Source organism: Oncorhynchus masou, chromosome 18 (genome assembly GCF_036934945.1).
Source record: "Oncorhynchus masou masou isolate Uvic2021 chromosome 18, UVic_Omas_1.1, whole genome shotgun sequence".
Classification (NCBI taxonomy): domain Eukaryota; kingdom Metazoa; phylum Chordata; class Actinopteri; order Salmoniformes; family Salmonidae; genus Oncorhynchus; species Oncorhynchus masou.
Genome location: NC_088229.1, coordinates 46,057,920 through 46,073,117, shown reverse-complemented (window position 1 = coordinate 46,073,117; position 15,198 = coordinate 46,057,920).

Here is a 15,198-nt window from a genome sequence, read left to right as displayed (position 1 = left end):
AGAGAGAGTTAGCTTTAGCAGTGCGGAGCGCCTCCGTGATACAGAGAAGAGCAGTCTCAGTTGAATGACTAGTCTTGAAACCTGACTGATTTGGATCAAGAAGGTCATTCTGAGAGAGATAGCGGGAGAGCTGGCCAAGGACGGCACGTTCAAGAGTTTTGGAGAGAAAAGAAAGAAGGGATACTGGTCTGTAGTTGTTGACATCGGAGGGATCGAGTGTAGGTTTTTTCAGAAGGGGTGCAACTCTCGCTCTCTTGAAGACGGAAGGGACGTAGCCAGCGGTCAGGGATGAGTTGATGAGCGAGGTGAGGTAAGGGAGAAGGTCTCACACTACTGCAGGGTTTGGAGGGAAGTCATAGATAATCAATTTGTGCCTTTGTCTCAGCACAATACCTCTCTCTCTTACTCGAGATTAGACCTAGGACCTAAAATAACCCTAGGCTTTCCCTAAGAACATTACATTAGTACAGAGAGGCTTGAGGTGATGGGGTCAAAGTGTCTCCTGACCCCTCCTGTCTTAGCCTCTAGTATTTATGCTGCAGTAGTTTATGTGTCGGGGGGGCTAGGGTCAGTTTGTTATATCTGGAGTACTTCTCCTGTCCTATTCGGTGTCCTGTGTGAATTTAAGTGTGCTCTCTCTAATTCTCTCTTTCTTTCTCTCGGAGGACCTGAGCCCTAGGACCATGCCTCAGGACTACCTGACATGATGACTCCTTGCTGTCCCCAGTCCACTTGGCCATGCTGCTGCTCCAGTTTCAACTGTTCTGCCTTATTATTATTGGACCATGCTGGTCACTTATGAACATTTGAACATCTTGGCCATGTTCTGTTATAATCTCCACCCGGCACAGCCAGAAGAGGACTGGACACCCCACATAGCCTGGTTCCTCTCTAGGTTCTTCCTAGGTTTTGGCCTTTCTAGGGAGTTTTTCCTAGCCACCGTGCTTCTACACCTGCATTGCTTGCTGTTTGGGGTTTTAGGCTGGGTTTCTGTACAGCACTTTGAGATATCAGCTGATGTACGAAGGGCTAAAAAAAGTATTTAGTCAGCCACCAATTGTGCAAGTTCTCCCACTTAAAAAGATGAGAGAGGCCTGTAATTTTCATCATAGGTACACTTCAGCTATGACAGACAAAATGAGAAAAAAAATCCAGAAAATCACATTGTAGGAATTTTAATGAATTTATTTGCAAATGATGGTGGAAAATAAGTATTTGGTCACCTACAAAAGTTTATCTCAATACTTTGTTATATACCTTTTGTTGACAATGACAGAGGTCAAACATTTTCTGTAAGTCTTCACAAGGTTTTCACACACTGTTGCTGGTATTTTGGCCCATTCCTCCATGCAAATCTCCTCGAGAGCAGTGATGTTTTGGGGCTGTTGCTGGGCAACACAGACTTTCAACTCCCTCCAAAGATTTTCTATGGGGTTGAGATCTGGAGGCTGGCTAGGCCACTCCAGGACCTTGAAATGCTTCTTACGAAGCCACTCCTTCGTTGCCCGGGCGGTGTGTTAGGGATCATTGTCTTGCTGAAAGACCCAGCCACGTTTCATCTTCAATGCCCTTGCTGATGGAAGGAGGTTTTCAAAATCTCACGATACATGGCCCCATACATTCTTTCCTTTACACAGATCTACACTAGATCCAAGATGGCGTAGCAGTCAGACGTCTTGTCGTGTCGTGTCCCTTGTATATATCGTTTTTTGTTTTACATATTTTTCTTTGCATATCTTTTTAAACATTTTGCTAAACCTCAACATCTAAATACTCTCCTGCAACCCGCCTCACCCAATGTAGCGTGGATCTGCTTTTTTTTCTAAAGTGTTTATATTTACTTCAGATCCGGAACCCCTCAACTGAAACAAGCCAACTAACTACCAGCTATCAGTCAGCAAACCATTGCTAGCGGTCATCAGCTAACCTTTAGATCGGAAAGCTCTCGCCAGTTCGAACAACGCGACTCTAACCAGAGCATAACGGACCTATTATTTTTACCCCGGATTCCAACCGCAAACGGAACATTCTCATCTGGATCTTCACAACTCGCTAACTAGCTAACCGCAACCCCGGATCATTACTCCTGGCTAGAGTTTCCATCCACTTAGCTTGAAGCTAGCCCAGCCAGAGCTAGTTCCCCTAGTTCCCCATAACATATACACAGTTAGAGAGGGGTACAGTACATTTTTCAGGAGGTCCAAACACAAACATGGTTAGCTTTCCGGCACACTTGGAACCATATGTGTTAAATTAACAACTTCTTTGTGAAATGTCCTTGAGCTGAGAGAGGGAGTTGGTTGGTCTGAAAACACAGAGACATGCACAGTCACACACAAAATCACATACATACCGGTAGTCAGACACACATAGTCAGGCAGTAGATCACACACCTTCCTGGTACAAGAATGAGCGAGATGCATATAATTAGGACTTGTAGATTGGAACTCAATGGACAAACACTGTCCTGCTAGGATGCCACACAAATATACCTCAAAATTGAATCTTTATTTAATTAGGCAAGTCTGTTAAGAACAAATTCTTATTTACAATGACGGCCTACACCGGCCAAACCCGGACGACTTTGGGCCAATTGTGCGTCGCCCTATGGGACTCCTAATCACAGCCGGTTGTGATACAGTCTGTATTCAAACCAGGGTGTCTGTAGTGACGCCTCTAGCACTAAGATGCAGTGCTTCAGACCGCTGCTCCACTCGGATCTTTCCTCCAAAACCAGGCATGGGGCTCCATATCAAATAAATAACACTGCGGCAGCAGGATACAAGCAATCAGATTAAGACCCATATTAATTTCATTAATGTGATAAACCCTTCATTATTATGCCTAGCACAGGCTTCTCAGCTAATGTATGGCTACAGATGAGTCAGTGGGGAGATTAGTACCAAAATACCTCCACAGGATGCAGCCTCTTTCTGGTTGTCTAGACACTCAGGGATAATTCTCCACTCTGGGCTCTAAAGACAGAGCTCCATATGGAGGCTGCTCTCCCTCTCCCTCAGCCCCCCTAGGCTCTCTCCCTCCACCAGCATTGAGTTTCATCAGATCTGGAGGGACAAGAGGATGGAACCCCATTACAGTCTCTGTGTCTGTACAGTATGATACTTACTACACAGTGCCTTCAGAAAGCATTCACACCCCTTGACCTTTTCCATATTTTTGTTGGGTTACATCCAGAATTTAAAAGGGATTACATTGATATTTGTTTTGTCACTGGCCTACACACAATACCCCATAATGTCAAAGTGGAATAATTGTTTTTAAATAAGTAATATATATATATATATACACACACACACACACACACACACACACACAAATATATACAAATTAATAAAAAATTAAAAGCTGAAATGTAATTTTGTAATGGACTCACTTTGTGTGGATAAGTGTTTAACATGTTTTTTGAATGACCTCATCTCCGTACGCAACACATACAATTATCTGTAAGGTCCCTCAGTTGAGCAGTGAATTTCAAACACAGACTCAACCACAAAGACCAGGGAGGTTTCCAATGCCTCACAAAGAAGTGCACCTATTGGTAGATGGGTAAAAAAAGCAGACATTCAATATCCATCCCTTTGAGTATGGTGTAGTTATTGATTACTCTTTGGATGGTGTATCAATACACCCAGTCACTACAAATATACAGTTGTCCATCCTAACTCAGTTGTCGAAGAGGAAGGAAACTGCTCAGGTATTTCACCATGAGGCCAATGGTGACTTTAAAACAGTTTATTGACTGTGATAGTAAAAAACCATGGACGGATCAACAACATTGCCATGACTCGACAATATTAACCTAATTGACAGAGTGAAAAGAAGGAAGTTTGTACAGAATAGAAAATATTCCAAAACATGCATCTGCTTTGCAACAAGGCACTTAAGTAATACACCCCAAAATATTTTGTTCTGAATACAGTGTTATGTTTTGGGCAAATTCAATAAAACACATTAATGAGTTTCACCTTCCACATTTTCAAGAATATTACTGGCTGCATCATGTTATGGGTTTGCTTGGGAGTTTTTTTATGATGAAAAGGAACGTAATATAGTTAAGCACAGGCAAAATCCTAGAGGAAAACCTGGTTCTGTCTTCAGACACTAGGAGACAAATTCAACTTTAAGCAGGACAATAACCTAAAACACAAATCCAAATCTACACTGATTTACTTACCAAGATGACATTGAATGTTCCCGAGTGCCCTAGTTGAAGTTTTGACTTAAATCGTATTGAAAATCTATGGCAAGACTGGAAAATGGCTGTCTAGCAATGATCAACAACCAACTTGACAGAGCTTGACATTTTTTAAGAATGATGTGCAAATATTACTCAGAAAGACTCAGAGCTGTAATCGCTGCCAAAGGTGATTCTAACATGTATTGACAAATTTTCTATATTGAGGTCAAGGCTTTGTGATGGCCACTCAAATACCTTGAGATGTTTCTTCAATATATCCACATACATTTCCCTCCTCATGAAGCCATCTATTTTATGAAGTGCACCAGTCCCTCCTGCAACAAATCATCTTCACAAGGTCCTTTGCTGTTGTTCTGGGATTGATTCGCACCAGTACGTTCATCTCTTGGAGACAGAACGCATCTCCTTCCTGAGCGGTATGATGGCTGCGTGGTCTCATGGTGTTTATACTTGCGTACTATTGTTTGTACAGATTATCCTGGTACCGTCAGGCATTTGGAAATTTCTCCAAAGAATGAACCAGACTTGTGGTGGTCTCAAATTTTTTGGGGGGCTGATTTCTTTTGATTTTCCCATGATGTCAAGCAAAGAGGCACTGAGTTTGAAGGTAGGCCTTGAAATACATCCACAGGTACACCTCCAATTAACTCAAATTATGTCTATCAGAAGCTTCCAAAGCCATGACAACATTTTCTGGAATTTTCCAAGCTGTTTAAAGGCACAGTCAACTTAGTGTATGTTAACTTATGACCCACTGGAAATGTGATACAGTGAAATAATCTGTCTTTAAATTCTTATGGCTGGGGGCAGTATTTGAGTAGCTTGGATGAATAAGGTGCCCAAAGTAAACTACCTGCTACTCATGCCCAGAAGCTAAGATATGCATATTATTAGTCAGGTTGTATAGAAAACACTCTGTTTCTAAAACTGTTTAAATGATGTCTGTGAGTATAACAGAACTCATATGGCAGGCAGAAACCTGAGACAAATTCAACCAGGAAGTGGGAAATCAGAGGTTTGTAGGTTTTCCTATCCAATACAGTGTCTATGGAGTCATATTGCACTTCCTAAGGCTTCCACTAGATGACAACAGTCTTTAGAACCTTGGTTGATGCTTCTACTGTGAAGGATGAGGGAATAAGAGCTGATTGAGCCAGGGGTCTGGCAGTGTGCAGCGAGCTCACTCAGGCGCACCCCCGTGAGAGTTAGCTGCGTTCCAACGCATTTCTACAGACATGCAATGGCCACGCTGCTTGGTCCGTTTGTGGTGGGATCTTCTGTTACGTCCATTGAAAGAATGAGACCAAGGCACAGCGTGGTAAGCCTACATCTTTCTTTATTTAGATGAACAACAAAAAAACAACAAAGGATAAACGATCGTAAAGTTCTGCAGGGCTAAACAGCTACTGTGCAAAAACAAGATCCTACAAACTAGGGTGGAAAACAGGCTGCCTAAGTATGATTCCCAATCAGAGACAACGATAGACAGCTGCCTCTGATTGGGAACCATACCCGGCCAACAAAGAAATAGACAACTAGAATGCCCACCCAAATCACACCCTGACCTAACCAAATAGAGAAATAAAAAGGCTCTCTAAGGTCAGGGCTTGACAGTGGAGTGGTTGAAAAACAAGTTTTAATGACTCCAACCTAAGTGTATGTAAACTTCTGACTTATATAATAGGCCGTGTCAGAGGAACGCCCATTAAATAGTCAGAAACTCTGGTCACCCAAGTCATAGACTGTTCTCTTTGCTACCGCACAGCAAGCGGTACCAGAGCGCCAAGTCAAGCACCAAAAGGCTCCATAACAGCTTCGACCCCCACAAGACTGCTGAACAATTAATAAAATGGCCACTGGACTACTTACATTGACCCCCCACCTCCCTCCCTCCATTTGTTTTATACACTGCTGCTACTCGCTGTTTATTATCTATACAAAGTCACTTCACCCCGACCTACATCTACAAATTACCTCGACTAACCTGTACCCCTGCACACTGACTCGGTACCGGTACCCCTGTATACAGCCTCTTTATTGTTATGTTATTGTGTTATTTTCTTTTTTTACTTTAGTTTACTTGGTAAATATTTTCTTAACTCTTCTTGAACTGCACTGTTGATTTAGGGCTTGTAAGTAAGCACAACAAGGTCTACACTTGTATTTGGCGCATGTGACAAATAAAGTTTGATTTGAACAAAATGTGGAATAAGTCAAGGGGTATGAATACTTTCTCAAGGCACTGTGTATGAATATCAGTGTCTATTAACCAAGAATGATAAACAGTTCAGCTTTTATTGTTAAGATAATAGCCGTCAGTTGTATTGTATTATTAGACAGAGGGGAGAGGAACAGTAGAAGACAGACAGACCATGTTAGTGTAATGTGTGAGAGAGAGGGGGAGACACAGAGAGCCCATGTGTGTCTAAGAGAGAAAATTGTTTAATTCAAAACAGAGAGGCATTGAGGTACATGTTGTTCCAATGGCTTTCACACTGTCTTCCCATTTAAGAACACAAAAGCCCAGGATTTAGACATAACAATCAGAGCCACATGGAGACACACACTTATGCAGAGACAACACACACACTCTCTTACTCCCACATGAACATACAGTGGTATGCAAAAGTATTCACCACTCTTGGCATTTTTCCTATTTTGTTGCCTTACAGACTGGAATTAAAATAGATTTTTTTGGGGGGGGTTTGTATCATTTGATTTACACAACATGCCTACCACTTTGAAGATGCAAAAAATGTTGCAATGTGAAACAAACAAGAAATAAATATAAAAAAACAGAAAACTTGAGTGTGCATAACTATTCACCCCTCTAAGTCAATACTTTGTAAAGCCACCTTTTGCAGCAATTACAGCTGCAAGTCTCTTGGGGTATGTCTCTATAAGCTTGGAACATCTTGCCACTGGGATTTTTGCCAATTCTTCCAGGCAAAATTGCTTTAGCTCCTTCAAGTTGGATGGGTTCCGCTGGTGTACAGCAATCTTTAAATCATACCACAGATTCTCAATTGGATTGAGGAGACTTTGACTAGGCCATTCAAAGACATTTAAATGTTTCCCCTTAAACCACTGGAGTGTTGCTTTAGCAGTATGCTTAGGGTCATTGTCCTACTGGAAGGTGAACCTCCGTCCAAGTCTCAAATCTCTGGAAGACTGAAACAGGTTTCCCTCAAGAATTTCCATGTATTTAGCTCAATCCATCATTCCTTCAATTCTGTCCAGTTTTCCAGTCCCTACAGATGAAAAACATCCCCACAGCATGATGCTGCCACCAGCATGCTTCACTGTGGGGATGATGTTCTCAGGGTGATGTGAGGTGTTGGGTTTGTGCCAGACAGCATTTTCCTTGATGGCCACAAAGCTACATTTTAGTCTCATTTGACCAGAGTACCTTCTTCCATATGGTTAGGGGGGTCTCCCACATGCCTTTTGGCGAACACCAAATGTGTTTTCTTATTTTTTTCTTTAAGCAATGGCTTTTTTCTGGTCACTCTTCTGTAAAGCCCAGCTCTGTGGAATGCTCGGCTTGAAGTGATCCTATGGACAGATACTACAATCTCTGCTGTGGAGCTTTGCAGCTCCTTCAGGGTTTTCTTTGGTCTCTTTGTTGCCTCTCTGATCAATGCCCTCCATTTCACTTCACCATTTTGGACTATTTTGTTGATGTCCATCACATGAAATCCAAATAAAAACCCATTTAAATTTCAGATTGTAATTCAACAAAATAGGAAAAAAGCCAAGAGGGGTGAACACTTTTACAAGGCACTGTATACCACTCTTTCTCTGCCACATCCCCACACATGACACTCACTTTCTCATACACAGTCACACATGCTCCAGAGAGAAAAACACACCCCTACTGCTGCAAATCTGTTGGCTGAGGAGAGTAACAGAATCCCTTCAGGGGAGCAGCATCTTCCAGAGAGGTATCCTTTCATTTTACACACTCCTATACACCAGTGGAGGCTGATGGGAGGGGCTATAGGACTAGCTTACTGACGTGGCTAGAATAGAATAAATGGAACGGTATCAAAGTCACCAAGCATACAGAAACCACGTTTGACTCTGTTTTGTTATTCCATTCCAGCCATTACAATGAGCCCATCTTTCTATAGCTCCTCTCACCAGCCTCCACTGCTATGCACAGACATGATGACACAGACTGAGACGTATCTCTTGCGCAATACACAAGGCAGTAAGGCTTTTTCTTTCCTGGTGAGCATATGTGTTGGTGTGCAGATATTGCATGTTTAGCCAAATTATGTCAAACTCCCCCCTCCAACTCAATTTTCTCCTCTCCCACTGTTTTTCTTCCTCCTATTCTTGCACTCCACTCTGTGTGCTCTCTCTCTCTCTCTTTATCTGCCCTAAAGCTGGGCCCCGGATCCTGTCCAACTCAACTGGACTGAAGATGAAAGCTGACTCACTCACACATTTACACACATACACAAACGAAACATCTATGGATGACAACACACACCGAAACCCGTGCAGATGCAAGTAAACACATGAATGCATATGCTTACATACATAAGTAGGGAAAGGGAAAACCTAGTCAGTTGCACAACTGAAGGCATTCAACCAAAATGTGTCTTCCTTAATCAATGTCATCGGCATCCCCCCGTTGTTGGGTGTTAACTGTTAATAATACACACACATTATATATATATATATATATAAAGTGCCTTGCGAAAGTATTCGGCCCCCTTGAACTTGGCGACCTTTTGCCACATTTCAGGCTTCAAACATAAAGATATAAAACTGTATTTTTTTGTGAAGAATCAACAACAATTGGGACACAATCATGAAGTGGAACGACATTTATTGGATATTTCAAACTTTTTTAACAAATCAAAAACTGAAAAATTGGGCTTGCAAAATTATTCAGCCCCCTTAAGTTAATACTTTGTAGCGCCACCTTTTGCTGTGATTACAGCTGTAAGTCGCTTGGGGTATGTCTCTATCAGTTTTGCACATTGAGAGACTGAAATTTTTTCCCATTCCTCCTTGCAAAACAGCTCGAGCTTAGTGAGGTTGGATGGAGAGCATTTGTGAACAGCAGTTTTCAGTTCTTTCCACAGATTCTCGATTAGATTCAGGTCTGGACTTTGACTTGGCCATTCTAACACCTGGATATGTTTATTTTTGAACCATTCCATTGTAGATTTTGCTTTATGTTTTGGATCATTGTCTTGTTGGAAGACAAATCTCCGTCCCAGTCTCAGGTCTTTTGCAGACTCCATCAGGTTTTCTTCCAGAATGGTCCTGTATTTGGCTCCATCCATCTTCCCATCAATTTTAACCATCTTCCCTGTCCCTGCTGAAGAAAATCAGGCCCAAACCATGATGCTGCCACCACCATGTTTGACAGTGGGGATGGTGTGGTCAGGGTGATGAGCTGTGTTGCTTTTACGCCAAACATAACATTTTGCATTGTTGCCAAAAAGTTCAATTTTGGTTTCATCTGACCAGAGCACCTTCTTCCACATGTTTTGGTGTGTCTCCCAGGTAGCTTGTGGCAAACTTTCAACAACACTTTTTATGGATATCTTTAAGAAATGGCTTTCTTCTTGCCACTCTTCCATAAAGGCCAGATTTGTGCAATATTTGACTGATTGTTGTCCTATGGACAGTCTCCCACCTCAGCTGTAGATCTCTGCAGTTCATCCAGAGTGATCATGGGCATCTTGGCTGCATCTCTGATCAGTCTTCTCCTTGTATGAGCTGAATGTTTAGAGGGACGGCCAGGTCTTGGTAGATTTGCAGTGGTCTGATACTCCTTCCATTTCAATATTATCGCTTGCACAGTGCTCCTTGGGATGTTTAAAGCTTGGGAAATCTTTTTGTATCCAAATCCGGCTTTAAACTTCTTCACAACATTATCTTGGACCTGCCTGGTGTGTTCCTTGTTCTTCATGATGCTCTCTGCGCTTTTAACGGACCTCTGAGACTATCACAGTGCAGGTGCATTTATACGTAGACTTGATTACACACAGGTGGATTGTATTTATCATCATTAGTCATTTAGGTCAACATTGGATCATTCAGAGATCCTCACTGAACTTCTGGAGAGAGTTTGCTGCACTGAAAGTAAAGGGGCTGAATAATAATATTCATATTATCTTGGCAAAGGAGAAATGTTCACTAACAGGGATGTAAACGTATGTGTGCACAACATTTGAAAGAAATAAGCTTTTGTGTGTCTGGAAAAATGTCTGTGATATTTTACTTCAGCTTATTTAAGTAACATGGGACCAACACTTCACATGTTGCGTTTATATTTTTGTTCAGTATAATATATACGTATTTCACACAACAATTCAAAAGTTTGGGGTCACTTAGAAATGTCCTTGCTTTTGAAAGAAAATCAAAAAATTTTGTCCATTAAAATGACATCAAATTGATCATAAATACAGTGTAGACATTTACAACATTAACAATGACTATTGTAGCTGGAAACGGCTGATTCTTTTATGGAATATCTACATAGGCGTACAGAGGCCAATTATCAGCAACCTGTGTTCCAAAGGGAAGTTGTTTTAAACTTGGATTAGCTATAATTTTAAAAGGCTAATTGATCATTCGAAAAACCTTTTGCAATTGTGTTAGCACAGCTGAAAACTGTTGTCCTGATTAAATAAGCAATACAACTGGCCTTCTTTAGACTAGTTGAGTATCTGGAGCATCAGCATCTGTTGGTTAAATTACAGGCAAAAAATGGCCAGAAACAAAGCACATTCTTCTGAAACTTGTCAGTCTATTCTTGTTCTGAGAAAAGAAGGCTATTCCATGTGTGAAATTGTAGAGAAACTGAAGATCTGGTACAACGCTGTTTACTACTCGCTTCACATAACAGAACTGTCTCTAACCAGAATAGAAAGAGGAGTGGGAGGCCCTGGTGCACAACTGAGCAAGAGGACAAGTACATTAGTGTCCAGTTTGAGAAACAGACGCCTCACAAGTCCTCAACTGGCAGCTTCATTAAATAGTACCCGTAAAACACCAGTCTCAAAGTCAACAGTGAAGAGGCGACTCCGGGATAAATCCAATACAAATAAAAATGAAGGGCAAATAAACACAGACACTGGACAGAGGAACTATAGTACCCACCACTGCGACCTGTATGCTCTTGTTGGCTGGCCCTCGCTTCATATTTGTCACCAAACCCACTGGCTCCAGGTCATCCATAAGTCCTTGCTACGTAAAGCCCCACCTTGTCTCTGCTCACTGGTCACCATAGCAGCACACACACGTAGCACGCGCTCCAGCAGGTATATTTCAATGATCACCCCCAAAGACAATTCCTTCTTAGATAGATGTGCAGAAGATGAATGTGCAAGTAGCGATACGGGGGTGCAAAGGAGAAAAAAAATAAACAACAATATGGGGATGAGGTAGTTGGGTGGGCTAATTACAGATGGGCTATGTACAGGTGCAATGATCTGTAAGCTGCTCTGATAGCTGATGCTTAAACTTAGTGAGGGAGATATGAGTCTCCAGCTTCAGTGATTTTTGCAATTTGTTCCAGTCCTTGGCCTCAGAGAAATTTAAGGAAAAGGCAGCCAAAGTAGGAGTTGGCTTTGGGGGTGACCAGTGAAATATACCTGCTGGAGCGCGTGTTATGGGTGGGTGCTGCTATGGTGACCCGTGAGCTGAGATAAGGCGGGGCTTTACTTAGCAAAGACTTATAGATGACTTGGAGCCAGTGGGTTTGGCCAGTTCCCAAGATGGCGTAGCAGTAAGACGTGTCGTGTTGTGTCCCTATGTATATATCGTCTTTTTTCGTTTTTACATATTTTTCTTTGCATATCTTTTAAAACATTTTGCTAAACCTCAGCTTCCAAATACTCTCCTGCAACCCGCCTCACCCAATGTAGCTATTTTTCCTAAGTATTCATATTTACTTCGGAACCGGAACCTCTCAACTGAAGCTAGCCAGCTAACTACCAGCTATACTAGCGGTCTTCAGCTAACCGGTCATCAGCTAACCTTTAGCTCGGAAAGCTCTCGCCAGTTCGAACAACGCGACTCTAACCAGAGCATAACGGATCTATTTATTTTTTATCTCCGGATTCCCACCGCAAACGGAACATCTTTCAACCGGATCTTCACAACTAGCTATCTAGCTAAACCGCAACCCCGGATGATTTACTCCTGGCTAGCGTTTCCACCCACTTAGCTTGAAGCTAGCTCGGCCAGAGCCCCTGTGCTACAACCGTAGCAGACTCCTGGGCTACAATACCTACCACCGTAGCATACTCCTGGGCTACAATACCCGGACACACGACCTGTCTATCGATGTCACCGCATGAAGAGGAATAAACAGACTCACCCCATCGCGACGTCCCCCAAAGGCTAACTCTCTAACCCTTGCTATCTCCTTGCTTGCTATTCCGGCCTGCTAACTGCCAGCTTGTTTAGCCCCGGTCCGCTAACTGCTACCTTGTTTAGCCCCGGCCTACTAACTTGTTAGCACAGGCCTGCTAACCGTCTGAATCGCCGCGTCCCAAACACTCACTGGACCCATATTTACTCTCTATCTCTTTTCGATTTTTAATTTGTTTATACCTTCCGGTAACCTGCCTCAACCAATGTGATACGGAATCGCTAATATTTTAAATTTTTAGAACACACTCAAGAACCTCCAGAAGCTAACTAGCTACAAGCTATTTAGTCATTGTTAGTTTTTTTTAACCTGGATAACACTCACCAATCCAGCTTCCCTGCCCCCTGGACACTGATCACTTGGCTACATTGCTGATGCACGCTGGACTGTCCATTAATCACGGTACTCCATTCTGCTTGTTTATGTTTTATCTGTCCCGTTGCCTAGTCAACGCCATTTCACCTGCTGTTGTTGTCTCACCTACTGTTTTAGCTAGCTTTCCCAATTCAACACCTGTGATTACTGTATGCCTCGCTGTATGTCTCTCTCAAATGTCAATATGCCTTGTATACTGTTGTTCAGGTTAGTTATCATTGTTTTAGTTCACAAGGGAGCCCCTAGTTCCAATCTCCATACCCCTGATACCTCCTTTGTCCCACCTCCCACACATGCGGTGACCTCACCCATTACAACCAGCATGTCCAGAGATACAACCTCTCTCATCATCACCCAGTGCCTGGGCTTACCTCCGCTGTACCCGCACCCCACCATACCCCTGTCTGTGCATTATGCCCTGAATATATTCTACCATGCCCAGAAACCTGCTCCACTTATTCTCTGTCCCCAATGCTCTAGGCGACCAGTTTTGATAGCCTTTAGTCGCACCCTCATACTACTCCTTCTCTGTTCCGCGGGTGATGTGGAGGTAAACCCAGGCCCTGCATGTCCCCAGGCACCCTCATTTGTTGACTTCTGTGATCGAAAAATCCTCGGTTTCATGCATGTCAACATCAGAAGCCTCCTCCCTAAGTTTGTTTTACTCACTGTTTTAGCACACTCTGCTAACCCTGATGTCCTTGCCATGTCTGAGTCCTGGCTCAGGAAGGCCACCAAAAATTCAGAGATTTCCATACCCAACTATAACATCTTCCGTCAAGACAGAACTGCCAAAGGGGGAGGAGTTGCAGTCTACTGCAGAGATAGCCTGCAAAGTAATGTCATACTTTCCAGGTCCATACCCAAACAGTTCGAACTACTAATTCTGAATTACTCTCTCCAGAAATAAGTCTCTCACTGTTGCCGCCTGCTACCGACCCCCCTCAGCTCCCAGCTGTGCCCTGGACACCATTTGTGAATTGATCGCCCTCCATCTAGCTTCAGAGTTTGTTCTTTTAGGTGACCTAAACTGGGATATGCTTAACACCCCGGCAGTCCTACAATCTAAGCTAGATGCCCTCAATCTCACACAAATCATCAAGGAACCCACCAGGTACAACCCTAACTCTGTAAACAAGGGCACCCTCATAGACATCATCCTGACCAACTGGCCCTCCAAATACACCTCCGCTGTCTTCAACCAGGATCTCAGCGATCACTGCCTCATTGCCTGTATCCGCTACGGAGCCGCAGTCAAACGACCACCCCTCATCACTGTCAAACGCTCCCTAAAACACTTCTGTGAGCAGGCCTTTCTAATCGACCTGGCCCGGGTATCCTGGAAGGACATTGACCTCATCCCGTCAGTTGAGGATGCCTGGTCATTCTTTAAAAGTAACTTCCTCACCATTTTAGATAAGCATGCTCCGTTCAAAAAATGCAGAACTAAGAACTGATACAGCCCTTGGTTCACTCCAGACCTGACTGCCCTCGACCAGCACAAAAACATCCTGTGGCGGACTGCAATAGCATCGAATAGTCCCCGCGATATGCAACTGTTCAGGGAAGTCAGGAACCAATACACACAGTCAGTCAGGAAAGCTAAGGCCAGCTTCTTCAGGCAGAAGTTTGCATCCTGTAGCTGTAACTCCAAAAAGTTCTGGGACACTGTGAAGTCCATGGAGAACAAGAGCACCTCCTCCCAGCTGCCCACTGGACTGAGGCTAGGTAACACGGTCACCACCGATAAATCCATGATTATCGAAAACTTCAACAAGCATTTCTCAACGGCTGGCCATGCCTTCCGCCTGGCTACTCCAACCTCGGCCAACAGCTCCGCCCCCCCCCGCAGCTCCTCGCCCAAGCCCCTCCAGGTTCTCCTTTACCCAAATCCAGATCCATACGCTAGTTCTGAAAGAGCTGCAAAACCTGGACCTGTACAAATCAGCTGGGCTTGACAATCTGGACCCTCTCTTTCATATCGTCTGAGATCCCCAAGGATTGGAAAGCTGCCGCAGTCATCCCCCTCTTCAAAGTGGGAGACACCCTGGACCCAAACTGTTACAGACCTATATCCATCCTGCCAAGTCAACAAACAGGTCACTGACCATCTCGAATCCCACCGTATCTTCTCCGCTGTGCAATCTGGTTTCCGAGCCGGTCACGGGTGCACCTCAGCCACACTCAAGGTACTAAACGA